General features: G+C 37.1%; 1 protein-coding gene and 1 non-coding gene across 4 annotated transcripts in view; one reads left to right on the top strand and one right to left on the bottom strand.

Moving 5' to 3' along the window:
• The window catches only part of SAMSN1 (SAM domain, SH3 domain and nuclear localization signals 1), a 141,818-nt gene that overhangs the window by 55,616 nt on the left and 73,591 nt on the right, over positions 1 to 12,611 (bottom strand). The window lies entirely within an intron of this gene.
• On the top strand, positions 1,606 to 1,709 carry LOC112850525 (U6 spliceosomal RNA). The gene has a single exon (XR_003222649.1). It is a non-coding gene; the product is annotated as a U6 spliceosomal RNA (small nuclear RNA).

Below are 12,611 nucleotides of genomic sequence, written 5' to 3' on the forward strand. Positions count from 1 at the left end.
CATATTTAAAGACTTGCCGTAAAATGGGAGTGATTTCTTTGGGGATTAGGTTCCAAATGGTAAAGGATGTGAAGAAGGTAAGGCTGAGTGGGAGACAGTGTTTCAATCATTATGTTTATAAAATAATTTAAAATCAGTAATTGTGCAACCCATCTAGAACCCTCTTTAATTAAGACAGCACCACAGGGATACCTGCTACCACGTCATTTTCCTTCTCCAACCCAAGCTACCTTGTTTGTGACTCTAAGAATAGTTAAGAGCCCCTCAATGCTATCTTTACTAATAATTTCACACGTGTAAATATCAAGGTAGGAGTACAAATTAGACTCATCCACACTTTATGGAATTACCTATATTCTGAAGTACCCCAAAGATGACTTTTGATACTTTTCATCTATAAACTCATGCTATCTGTGAAGATACTACCAGGAGCACATTTTTTTCCTCCTCGATCTGGAGCAACAGCTCCCAAATTTATGTTTCTAAAATTTATGTATTATTCTCTTAATCTTTGACTCTTAATTTCACCAGTTTCTGCTTGCTTCAAGGTCACATCTAAATTATCGTCATGATTTTCACATTTCTATAATATTTTTCCCTTCAACACACCTAAATACCACGTGAAGTTCTGTAAAAATTGAAAAAACAAAAAACAAAAAACAAAAAAACAGAAGCTTCCCTGTCTACTTCCAGAATTTCTACTAGTTCTTTTCCTGACTCCCTCTAGTATTAAAAGCATTTTTCTTATTGTGTACATTCATGTTTTTCTGTGATAGGCCCAAACTTTCTTGAGTATTAGACATTACCTGCTGATTCCTATTTTTATCCTTGAGGATTTTGTACTCTTTCACTCCCCAACTCCCTTATAATTGTTTAGTTAAATCAGTAGTCATTATTATTTTGTAAATATTGTCTGTGGCTAACTCAAATTGTGTTTAGTGCTTTATGCTTAAATTTTTTGTCCATTTCTAGAGCTCATGATTACTTTCCTTTTTTTAATAGTTGATTCCCTATGTATAATTATTAATATATCCCAGATAAATGCCCCAACAAATCTATCAACTGATTAGTTTTGAATATTTAAATATAGACGTCATTCTTGTAATTTCAAATGCTCAAACATCTCAGGTTTATTTTTTTCTCTGTTCCAAAGGGGTCTGGTTATTCTCTAAGTATACATGACTAAGGCTGAAATGGAACTTCTCAATTCTCTCTTGATTTGGATACTCTGTGGCCTGAGTCTCACATCATCGTACTTGTCTATTTTCTCATTTGCTAAAACACACCTCCCAAATGGCAGTGTTCTAGGTCCTTGTAGATCCTTCACATGTGGATGCTATTTTGACCTAAAATTGAATTCTACTCTTATTTTTCCTTAGAATTTAGAAGGACTCTCCATTGTCCTCTAGCCTCCAGAGTTGTTACTGAAAATCTAATGCCATTGTGATTCCTGGTTTATTGCATATGGACTCCCTGTCTCTAACTGTATTTCCCCTTTATGCTTGGTATGTCCTAAAATCTCATATTATGTGCCTTGATATGGGTTATTTTTTCATCCCCTGTACTGTTCATTCAATGGTTCTTTCAAAATGGAAACACACATACTCGCTTTCAGCAGCAAGTATACTGAAATTGGAACGATACAGAGAAGATTAGCACGGCCCCTGCACAAGGGTGATATGCAAACTCATGAAGCGTTTCAAAATGGAAACACACACCTTCTGGTCTGTGTTTGTTTAATAAATTCTTCATCTCTCTTTGTTCTCTCTTTCTGGTAATCTAATTAATCCAATGTTAGACATTCTGGATTGATATGCATATTCTTTTGTACTTCTCTGTTTCTACTTCTTTTTCTTTGTTTTGTTCTTTTTGTTGTTTTTTTTTTTTTACCTTCTAGGAAATTCCATTATTTTTTCTACTAACGACCTAATAAATGTTTTTAGCTATAATATTTTATTTTGCCAAAGTTCTTTCTGATTGTTCTTTTTATAACATTCTGTTCTTTTTTATTTTTAATACAGCAGTAAAAATTAATGAAATCAACTGTCATTCAACCATATGGATAATCTTAAAAATATAATATTAAATGAAAAGAAAACATTCCCAAAGGAATTACATATAGTATGATTGTCTTTAAGACACACACACACACACACACACACACACTTTTAAAAAAAGGAAAGAGTAAGGAACACAGCCCTGAGTATAATGATTCACTCAGGGGAAGAGTGCAGCATAGACAGATACAGGTTATTTTCGAGGTCTCACCTCTTATTTCCTGGTTATATTTTAATAATAATATATTATTAAAACTAAAGAAAGTGGGTTTTGAAAAACATTCTGTTTTTAATCCTTGATTAGGTAGTAAAACATATTGGGTAAGAGGGTGCACCTTTGTACACAGTAGGCTACCTCATTTCAAATCCTGGCTCTACCTTTAGTAGGATGTCTTTGGAAAGTTCCTTGGCCTTTCTATAAAATGGACTTGGCAGTATTGCATACCTCAGAGAGAATACTGTGACCATTATGTTAGACATTATTATAAAATTAGTACAAAGAAGCATCTGGCATGTACTAGACACTGAGAACTAAATACATACATGAAATATGTTCTTTTTCTGAGGTCATTAATTATCATTAGTTGTTTCCCTTCTGTCCCTTTCTTTATCTTGGTCTCTCTCTGACTTCTTTCTTCTGTCTGCTTTGATCTCTGTCTTTCATCTCTGAGGCGTTCTTTAAATGTCTAGCTACCTTTGGCTGTCAGTACATCACTAAGAGCATGGTATGAAAATCGTTATTGGCTCTGTAAATGGGTGGGCTTATGAGGTGACTGGGCAGAGAGGAAGTTTTTTCAGCAGAAGACCCCCAGATGGCAGTTTCTGGAGTTCTATTCTCCGAAAGCATTCAGGTTTGGCAGGTAATAATCATTCTGTGTCCTGGAAGGGCTGTGGGGGAGAGGGAGGAGCTTCCCTGCAGTTCTCAAACGCTGCAGCTTTTGGTGGCTCTTTGGTGTATGCTGCCTCACTGTGCTGAAGCATCCTTTTCTGCAAGTCCTGAGACTGACACTTGCTCCAGTCCTCCATTCACTTCTTGTGGTCCCAAACTCTAGTTGGCATCTCTCCTCACATCTTTTTACCGAGTGTATTTGTTGGTGTGGATTTTCATCTTTTTGATAAACGTATGGAGATAATATACTACATTTAGGCAAAGTCTAGTTGTGCCAACTCTGTTTCTTCACATCTTTATCACCTCTGACTCTCTTCTTTCATTCTGTCCTTTAAAACATTTGCATCTTGGGGCACCCGAGTGGCTCATTCGGTTACGCATCTGACTTGATTTCAAGTCAGGTCGTGATCTCACAATCCTGAGAGATCCTCTCATTAAGCCCTTCATCGAGCCCCGTGTCAGGCCCTGTGCTGGGCATGGAGTCTGCTTAAGATTCTTTCTCTCCCTCTCCCTTTCTCCCCTCACCCATCTCGAAAGAAAGGAAGAAAGAAAGAGAAAGAAAGAAAGAAGAAAGAAAGAAAGAAAAAGAAAGAAAGAAGGAAGAAAGAAAGAAAGAAAGAAAGAAAGAAAGAAAGAAAGAAAGAAAGAAAGATTTGAGTCTCTTTATTTTATTTGCCATGATCCTAATTATATGGAACATACATCTAATTACAAAAAGCCAGTCCCTGTCACTACTACTACTACCTTACGAATTCTAAGGTATACATAGGACATGGCTACTGGTATGACATGGTAGGAAGAAGCCAGGCCACAAACAGGAAGCTTTTCCATGTCAAGTCCACTCTCACATTTAAGTATTTGTGCTCTCTAGACATTTTCAGATTCCTTTCATAAGCGCAGACATACAGTATCTTATGAAATAGTTTGCCTTTTAATTCTTTATAGACAGTATAAAACAATAATAAAAAACTTATATTTCATTAAAAAAATATTCAAAGTAATTTTTAAACTAAGACTATAATTCAGTGTCACCTGAATCATATCTCATTAGGCCGAAAGGAAATTCCGACCAAAAACTGACCAAACAAATTGAACTAACTTTGCACAAAAGTGTTTTCTAATGAACTTTTATCTGAACACTGTACACATCACATGTGCTGTTAAAATCCCCTGCTTAATTCGTACTTCTTTCCCCAGAAGTACAAGAGGAAGGTAGACTGTGCTGATCAATAGACCATGATTTCCTGTCTTCACCTACTGAAGAAAAATGCAATTAATAAAATATTGCTGAAGAGATATATATGAGTTCCTTTCCTCAGAAAACCTATTTTTAAACTGGAAGAACGAAGTCATTTCTATTTCCTTTCTCTCTTCACTCATCAGAAAAATTTACAGCCAATTCAAGAGTTACCAGACTGCTTTTCAGACCTTACCATTTGAATCTGCACTAAAACTGTAAAGCTGTAGGAGATAGTAATTGTATACCTTATCTATTTAAATAATTAAAATCCTTTATGTGATCTTCATTCCCTCAACTTTGGCTACAGTATAACATGAAATACTTTAATTGCATGTCAGTTTAATTATGAAAGAAAAAATAGAATGTGATTGCAGGGGATGTTTTTAATATAAAAATGTTTACAAGGCAAAACCAAGTTTCATAGTGTCATATGTATACTTATACACACATCACATACATTTGCATATACGTGTATATATGTGTGTATATATATGTGGTATATATGTGTGTGTGAATGTGTGTGTGTGTGTTCATTTGGATGAAATTCCTTCTTTTCTTCTTAATACAAAGGGTAATGGGAGAGCTTCTTAGGAGAGCAAGTACATTGTAAATAGATACACATTGCTTTCCATGACCCAACCCACATAAAGTAAGGTTTCCATGTAAAGTGTGAAGCCGCAGTGAGGCACGGCTCTTCAGAAACCCCCCTGTATTCTAATTTTAAAGCCTCTGAATTTGTCATTTCTAGGAAAGGAAAGATCAGGTGATCATTTACAGGATTTTACAAGTATGTTACCCACAGCTCAATTCTATTTTCCTTTCAATCAAGAAAATTTTCCACAACTTTTAGGCTATACTTTTGAGAAACGAAAGAAAAGTCTGGTTTCCTTGTCGATCAGTAGTATTTGGTGAGCCAAAGAGCCAAGTTAATATCTGTGCCCAGTAGCCAGAGAAAACTGACAGATGAACTGGAAACTAATATCTGGTTGGAGAGAAAATTGGATTCCCTGTTTATTTTCAATGGCACAGAATTCCAACCACCCAAAGTGGTCCCTACAATAAACATTCTGGTGACTCGTCCTCTGTTGAGCAAGCCTGCCTTGGGGTCTGATTTTCCTCATACCACCCATCCTTGGGGGCCCTGTGGTGTGATGAGAACATATGCCATTTAAGTTTTTTTAGTGTTTATTTTTAAGAGAGAGAGAGAAACAGAGTGTGAACAGGCGAGGGGTAGAGGGAGACACAAAATCTGTAGCAGTTTCCATACATGCTTGGAGCTGTCAGCAGAGGGCCTGATGTGGGGCTTGAACTCACAAACTGCGAGATTTTGACCTGAGCCAAAGTCGGACACTTAACCGACTGAGCCACTCAGGTGTCCTGAGAACATGTGAACTTTAGAGGACTGATGTAGGTCTGAACTCAGACAAGCTATATAAACTTGGGCCAAACCTTTGATCTCTCAAAGTTTCAATTTCTTCACTGGTAAAAGGGTAAAATAATATTTACTCATAACAGTATTTATATATACATATAAATATGTATACAATTCCCGACAAAGGAGGTCTTAACAAAGGCTACTTTCATTCTTTCTCCTTCAAGTACAAAGGTAGAAAAGCATGAGATTCTTAGGGATTCAAGCCCCACCCTCATTCTGGGATGTGGTCACAGTGTGTCCCAACTTCCTGGTAACATGTTCAACCTCTGATTTCCAAAGCCCACGCATGATGTCCTCTCATTGTCACGTGTTATAATGATATTTGAGTATGCTGTTTATCCCCTGCCAACAACCAGGGGAAATTTCTACAGGGGAACTCACTTCTACTTTCACTTAGATTGGGGAATGAACATTTAACTGTGGATTTGCAAATGCACTTAAAACAAATTCCATACTCTTTACCATGACCAGAACATGGGAGTGTTACCCTGAACCTCTATGGCCTTTGCCTATCTATGCCACTCTCCTCTCTTCTCTGACCTGGCCATATTTGTCTTCTCTCTGTGTTTGGACACCATTGAATTTGTTTGTTTGTTTGGTTGGTTGGTTATTTCAAAGGCAGAGGCTGGCACAGAGAGAAGCATAGGAAATGTTTGTTGGATGAATGAACAAACTAAACTCTACAGGTTTGCACAGGTTAGGGGCCACCTCCTTGGATTGACGAGTATCAGGATCAAAATCTCAGAATTCATACCCGTAAAAGGACTATGGCAGGCAGAATAATTGTTTAATTAGACATTATGAGAAAAACATCTTGCAAAAAATTTTGAAATATACAGACTATAAACCACTTTATAAAATACTTTCTCCTTTATGGAGAAACACATGAGATAGATATATCAACATACCTCCTAATGATGATAATGATCTATTGTTGATTTATATAACATCTTTTCTTAAAGTTTGAGCACCTTTTAACATAAATTATCTTACCTAAACAGCTTTCCTATGAAATACTTATCCTGTTTTTATGCATATGGGAAACTGATTATTTGAATTTCCTCTTCTATCAACTCAACCTCTGATTCCAGAACTTCTAATTCTGAGTTGATGAGCTTTCCTAAAAAACATTCATTGAAATGAAATATCTCCTTACAAGCTGTTGAAAGAAATTATATTGGTCCCATCTCCACTAAAATCTTGGCCCTCGAATTCTCTGAATATTACAGCTTGACTTATCCACTCATCCTGTGGAGAATCTTCTTTCAAAAACTAACACTTCTCCTTTGAAAGAGAGAAGAAACTTTCTTTACATGATAAATATTTAGAGGAAAAATGTGGATGTTGTTTCTAGTCCTTAGTGCAATCAGTAAGTATGTCGTATGGTTCATGCAAAACCAACTTCTTTCTATCAACCAGCAAAGGTCCTATCTGCTTCTGAAGATCAGTAGGTGAACAGAAACTACACAGTACCACCTGAAGAAGGTACCAGTTTGGAAACTAGACATCTGTCGCTGGTCTTTAAGTCATTGCAGCTTTGGCCACCATCTTGGAAAACCTTAATATACTTTAAGGCCTTTCCTGTGACTGACTCTTGCACTGGTGAGGAGAACTTGGTATAATCTCTCTACCTATTAAGTAGACAGAAAGAAGACTGAGTGGGATTTGAATCCCTCGCAGACATAAGATGTTGTTTTTGTTATTCTCTTACCATTCTTATATTCTAAGATGTTGAGGACAGCCCCTCCTATTTATTTGCTTAAAAAGTATTTATTGAATGACTACCGTGGGCTTGGCATTCTGCCAGATGGGAAGGCCTGGGCACTGCCTTATAAGAATTTACAGTTTAGTGGGACTACAGGCAGACCAAGAGACAATGAGAATCCAATGTAGCACATTCTGTATGTGTGCAAGTTGCAATGTGTGGAGAAAAAAATTGAGAAAAAAATATTGCTAATTTGTGTGGAGAAATAGGGAAAAAATTCACCAAGAAAGCAATGTTTGAGGTAATAGTGAGCCAAATAGGAATTTTCTGGGCAGACAAGGAAAAAAGAAACATGCTAGCAACGATAAGAGTATATGATAGGATCAGAGGCATGAGAGTGTTTATCCTGGAGTGGACGTGAGGAGTAATTTCTTACAGCCAGTGTGTATGGTAAACAAAGAGAAAGACAGATGATGGGGCTGGCAGATGGTTTAAAGCCAGACCATGAATGGTTTGGAGGACACGTGTTATGGGTTGAATTGTATCTTCCCCCAACAAGCTACATTGTAATCTACACCCCCAGTACCTCAAAATGTGACCTTATTTGGAAATGGGGTTGCTGCAGATATAGCTGGTTAATCTGAAAACTGGAATAGGGTAAGCTCTTAGTCCAATATGGCCAGTGTCCTTAAAAGAAGAGGGAGATGTGGACACACACATGCACAGAGCAAAGACTAAGTAGAAACACACACACACACACACACACACACACACACACACACAGAGGATGGCCATGTGAAAATGAAGACAGAAATTGGAGTTATTCTGCCACAAGCCACAGGGAACACCTGGGGTACGAGAGGCTAGAAGAGTCAAGGAAGAATTCTCCTTTTCTTCTTCTTTTTGCTTAAGTTTACTTATTTATTTTGAAAGAGAGAGAAAGTGGGAGAGGGGCAGAGAGAGAGTAAGAGAGAGAGAGAGACAGACAGAGACAGAGACAGAGAGAGAGAGAATCCCAAGCAGGCTCTGGTTCTGCCAGTGCAAAGACCCACGTGGGACTCAATCTCACAAACTGTGAGATCGTGACCTGAGTTGAAATCAGGAGTTGTATGCTTAACCCGCTGAGTCCCCCAGATGCCCCAGAAGAATCCTTTTCTAAAAGCTTCAGAGACAGCATGGCTGTGTCAACACCTTGATTTGTGGCTTCTAACCTCCAGAATGGTGAGACAGTAAAATATCTATGTTTTAAGCCACCCAGTTGGTGCTGCTTTATTATGGCAGCCTTGGAAACTAATACGCCATACTAAAGAGTATAGATTTCAATATAATGAGAGGATACATTTGTATGGGGTGGGAATTACTGAAGAACTATTGCCGAAACAAGAGAGTGACCCAACCAGATGTGTGTTAGATAGAAAGCTCTGGCTGAAATGTGGAGCGTAGACTGGAGAAGAGGAATGGAGAAAATCTGCAAAATTTCCAAAGCTTCCTGACCACTCTACTTAGGATTGCCTCATCTACGAAACAAACAAAAAGGATGGAGAAAAGGTCACTCTTCTTCTCTTAGTTTGGTTCAAAATGTTACAGCGAAGCTCTCCTCTCTGTATAATGTTACCTGGATAAGGAAGTGGCACACTTTGAAATTCATCCTGCCAGACTACCTTGTTTAGTGATGGGAAGGTCACAATGAAAAATGATAGTAGTACTAACATGATGATACAGACACTTTAAATGATTTTGTTATTGATATTTTGATATTGATAAAAAATATAATTCAGTTGAAAATCTCATAACCATGAGATGAATAAAATTAATTTTCCAGTAGCAAGCCATTTGAGTTCCCAGAATGGTTTTCTTTGATCTTTATCTTAATTGGACAAACTGATTTATATCCATATTTTGAAATGTCCATTCCTATGCAAGTAAAAACTTGTGAAGAAACATACACTAAGATCAATACTAGGGATGCTGGAGTACACCTGTTGTTTCTGTTAAGTGTATTTCCTAGAAATATTATGAATTGCAGTGATAATTGGCAAATTTGATACAAACACATGACTTTTTATTTTTATTTTTTTAATTTTTTTTAATGTTTATTTATTTTTGAGACAGAGAGAGACAGAGCATGAACAGGGGAGGGTCAGAGAGAGAGGGAGACACAGAATCTGAAGCAGGCTTCAGGCTCTGAGCTGTCAGCACAGAGCTGACGCGGGGCTCGAACTCATGGACCGTGAGATCATGACCTGAGCCGAAGTCGGACACTTAACCGACTGAGCCACCCAGGCGCCCCAACAAATGACTTTTTAATTGGAGTAGGTGGCATTCAAACCTCTGACACTTCTAAGGCTATATACCCTTTAGCTATTTCTAATCTTAAATGGTTTAAATAGATCCTATTATAAATACAGAAGGTTTGAGTATGTTTTCAGTATTTCAAGCAATGTAAATGCACACACACACACACGTGCACACACACACACTTTACAAGTGATACATCTTTACCAAAGGGATAGAATTCACTAGAGAGCAAGAAGACACTGTTAAGGCATTCTGATTCACATTCTGCCATTTCATCATAATCTCCTGAGACACATCATGTTGTACTTGCATATATGACTAAATAATTTGATGAATATAAAACATGTCTCAATAACTTTCATGTACTGAATATGATAATTGGTGTCACAGAAATATTAATTTTGGGGTGCATGGCTGGCTTAGTTGGTATAGCATGTGACTCTTGATCTTTGGGTTGTTGAGTTCAAGCCCCACATTGGGTGTGGAGCTTACTTAAAAATATATATATTAATTTCATAGCATAACCAAACATGTAAAGTACATATGTTTCTGACTGTATTATATTGAAGGAGCAATTTAACATGACTTCCCTTTGTTTTAAACACGAAGTACATAGTATGATAAATTTAAAAATCACGAGATTGTTAAATTAAGACTCTTCCTAAATAAACATAGAACACTTGTGTATGCAACTTAGTATTTGGATGTCTTGAACACTGACATATAAAAATTATAATATTCCCTTGGGAAAGTTAAGGCTCAGAAAGATGAAGAGCCTTAAGTTAAGGAAACAGAGATAGCTAATGGCAGCAGTGATCAAGAGCCTGAGTCTTTTCACTTGTGGGACAAATATAGTGCTGTGCCGTTGCCACACGACTTCTTCTTCAGTGATAAGCTGTGGGTACACAAACAACAGGGGGTTCTGTACCTAGTGATTCCTACAAAATTACTTTTTAGAGAAGTTGGAAGCCTTCATCAGTATTGCGCGATAGTTTCTTATTCTGTAAAACACATTTCCTCCAAGGAAAAACAGATCTAGAATATCTGCGAAGGGCTGTGGATAAAAGTGGTAACCTCTCTGCAATTAATATTTGTGCCAGTACCAGTAGTGGTTGAAATACCTAAATAGGGAAAGGCTGAGCAAGTGACACAGGCACAATTAAGAATGGAAGTGAAAGTAAACAAAAAATACCCTGTATCTTTATGGGGTGGTCACGTTAGATACATTTACCCACTGGTATTCATTCATTTTTTTCATTCATTTCTCCAAATACATTTTTTAGTGCTTATTATGTACCTAGCACTAGAGAATATCTCCATTAAAGAAAAAAATGTTTCATTTGCATATGTTAGCTGGACTTCAGGAGGAAGAAAATTACTATTTCTGAACCCATGCATTTGCTTTTAAATCAGATAATCTAAAAAGAATTTAGATGCCTCTAAAACACTGACTTGAAAGAAGAGTTATATGGATATATAGACAGAGAAATATTGTTTATAAGTTAAAAAGCCACAATGCCCCATACTCACATATTCAGTCTAATTTGTTATTAAAGTACAGAAGAGACAAGAAGAGTGACGTCTTGGAAGAATAAAATGAGCAAATATTTACTGATACCCAGGTATAGGTCACTGTATCTCATTTAATCTTAACAACTGTTAAGATTATATTATATTATATTATATTATATTATATTATATTATATTATATTAATTATATTATATTATAAACTGTTATTATCTCTTCACTTATAAAGAGGAACCTGAGGCACAAAACAGCTAACTCACCTAAAGTCAAAAGGCTAACAAGGAGTAGAGATTTGAACGCAGGCATGACTGACTCCACTGTACTACAGAGCCAAACCCTTTATGCAAAATAAAACTCGAAGCAAATTAAGGGAGAAGATTGCCCGCCAAAAGCAACACCTCTCATTTCTTTGGTAGTTAGCTGTGCATATAAAACTTGGTTTTATAACTACAGAATGGGCCACCTCCTCACCTTTGTCCTCTGTCCCTTCTGGTCTATTTCCTTTCCCTACTTTCTATTTTGCACTTCTTTTCCTGGGCCTTGCTACACTACCCCTTCCTCCTAAGACCCCAGTGGAGTATTTTTCAGGATCAGTTACAGAAGGAAATTGAAGGCAGAGCACGGTAAGCTCAAAATCGAGCCAGGAGAAGTTGAAGAAGCACAAACTCACCATTTAGCGTGCAGGCTTCCAAGGGATTTAAATGCAACTGGAGACATTACTGAAATTGAGCAGAAGTGAGGGGAGAAAAACAGAAGGGATGCACCACGAGGCATGGAAAGCTAACAAGAAAACACATTTTACTCTATGTGTATCCTACAGAAGTCTTCAAAGATGTATTCAAAGTATCCCCAACTATTGACCCTCTATTGACCATATTGACATTTACACCAGCAGCCATACTGAGAAATTTAGAGACAGTATTAAAGTTCAAAAGCAAGTAAAGAGCTCAACAAAATGTCTCATTTACCTCTAAATTTATAATTTTCACAATGGTGTTGAGATGCAGCTTTCTAAAATATGCGTTTGTTCCATTTTAACATTGGTTCTTGGGGTTTGGGGTAACCATCTATATGCCAGGCAGAGAGCTAAATAAGAACCTTCACATAAAATATCTCTTACCATTTTAGCAATAAGTCTGGGAGAAGGGCTATATTTTGCCCACCATGCAGAAGAAGCAACCAGGGATCAGACAGTAATGTGACTGTGTATGCCATGGATTCCAAATTTAACCTCAAGATTCCTTCCATTAATGTGTAATGCCTTCCCCTTATCCCATGCTATAAAACTTCTAAGTACAAGGCTAGCCACACTAAAAATGCAAAAAATTTCTATGGATACTAGGGGTTTAATAAATATTGATGATTGGCTTATGTGTTTAATTTCAAAAGGCAAGCCATTGTAGCATGTCTCCCTGTCAGTGGGGTGGGAAGTGAGGCATATATCTAGACAATGGAAAGA

This window comes from Puma concolor, chromosome C2 (genome assembly GCF_028749965.1).
Source record: "Puma concolor isolate L17-30 chromosome C2, mPumCon1.1.hap2, whole genome shotgun sequence".
Classification (NCBI taxonomy): Eukaryota; Metazoa; Chordata; class Mammalia; order Carnivora; family Felidae; genus Puma; species Puma concolor.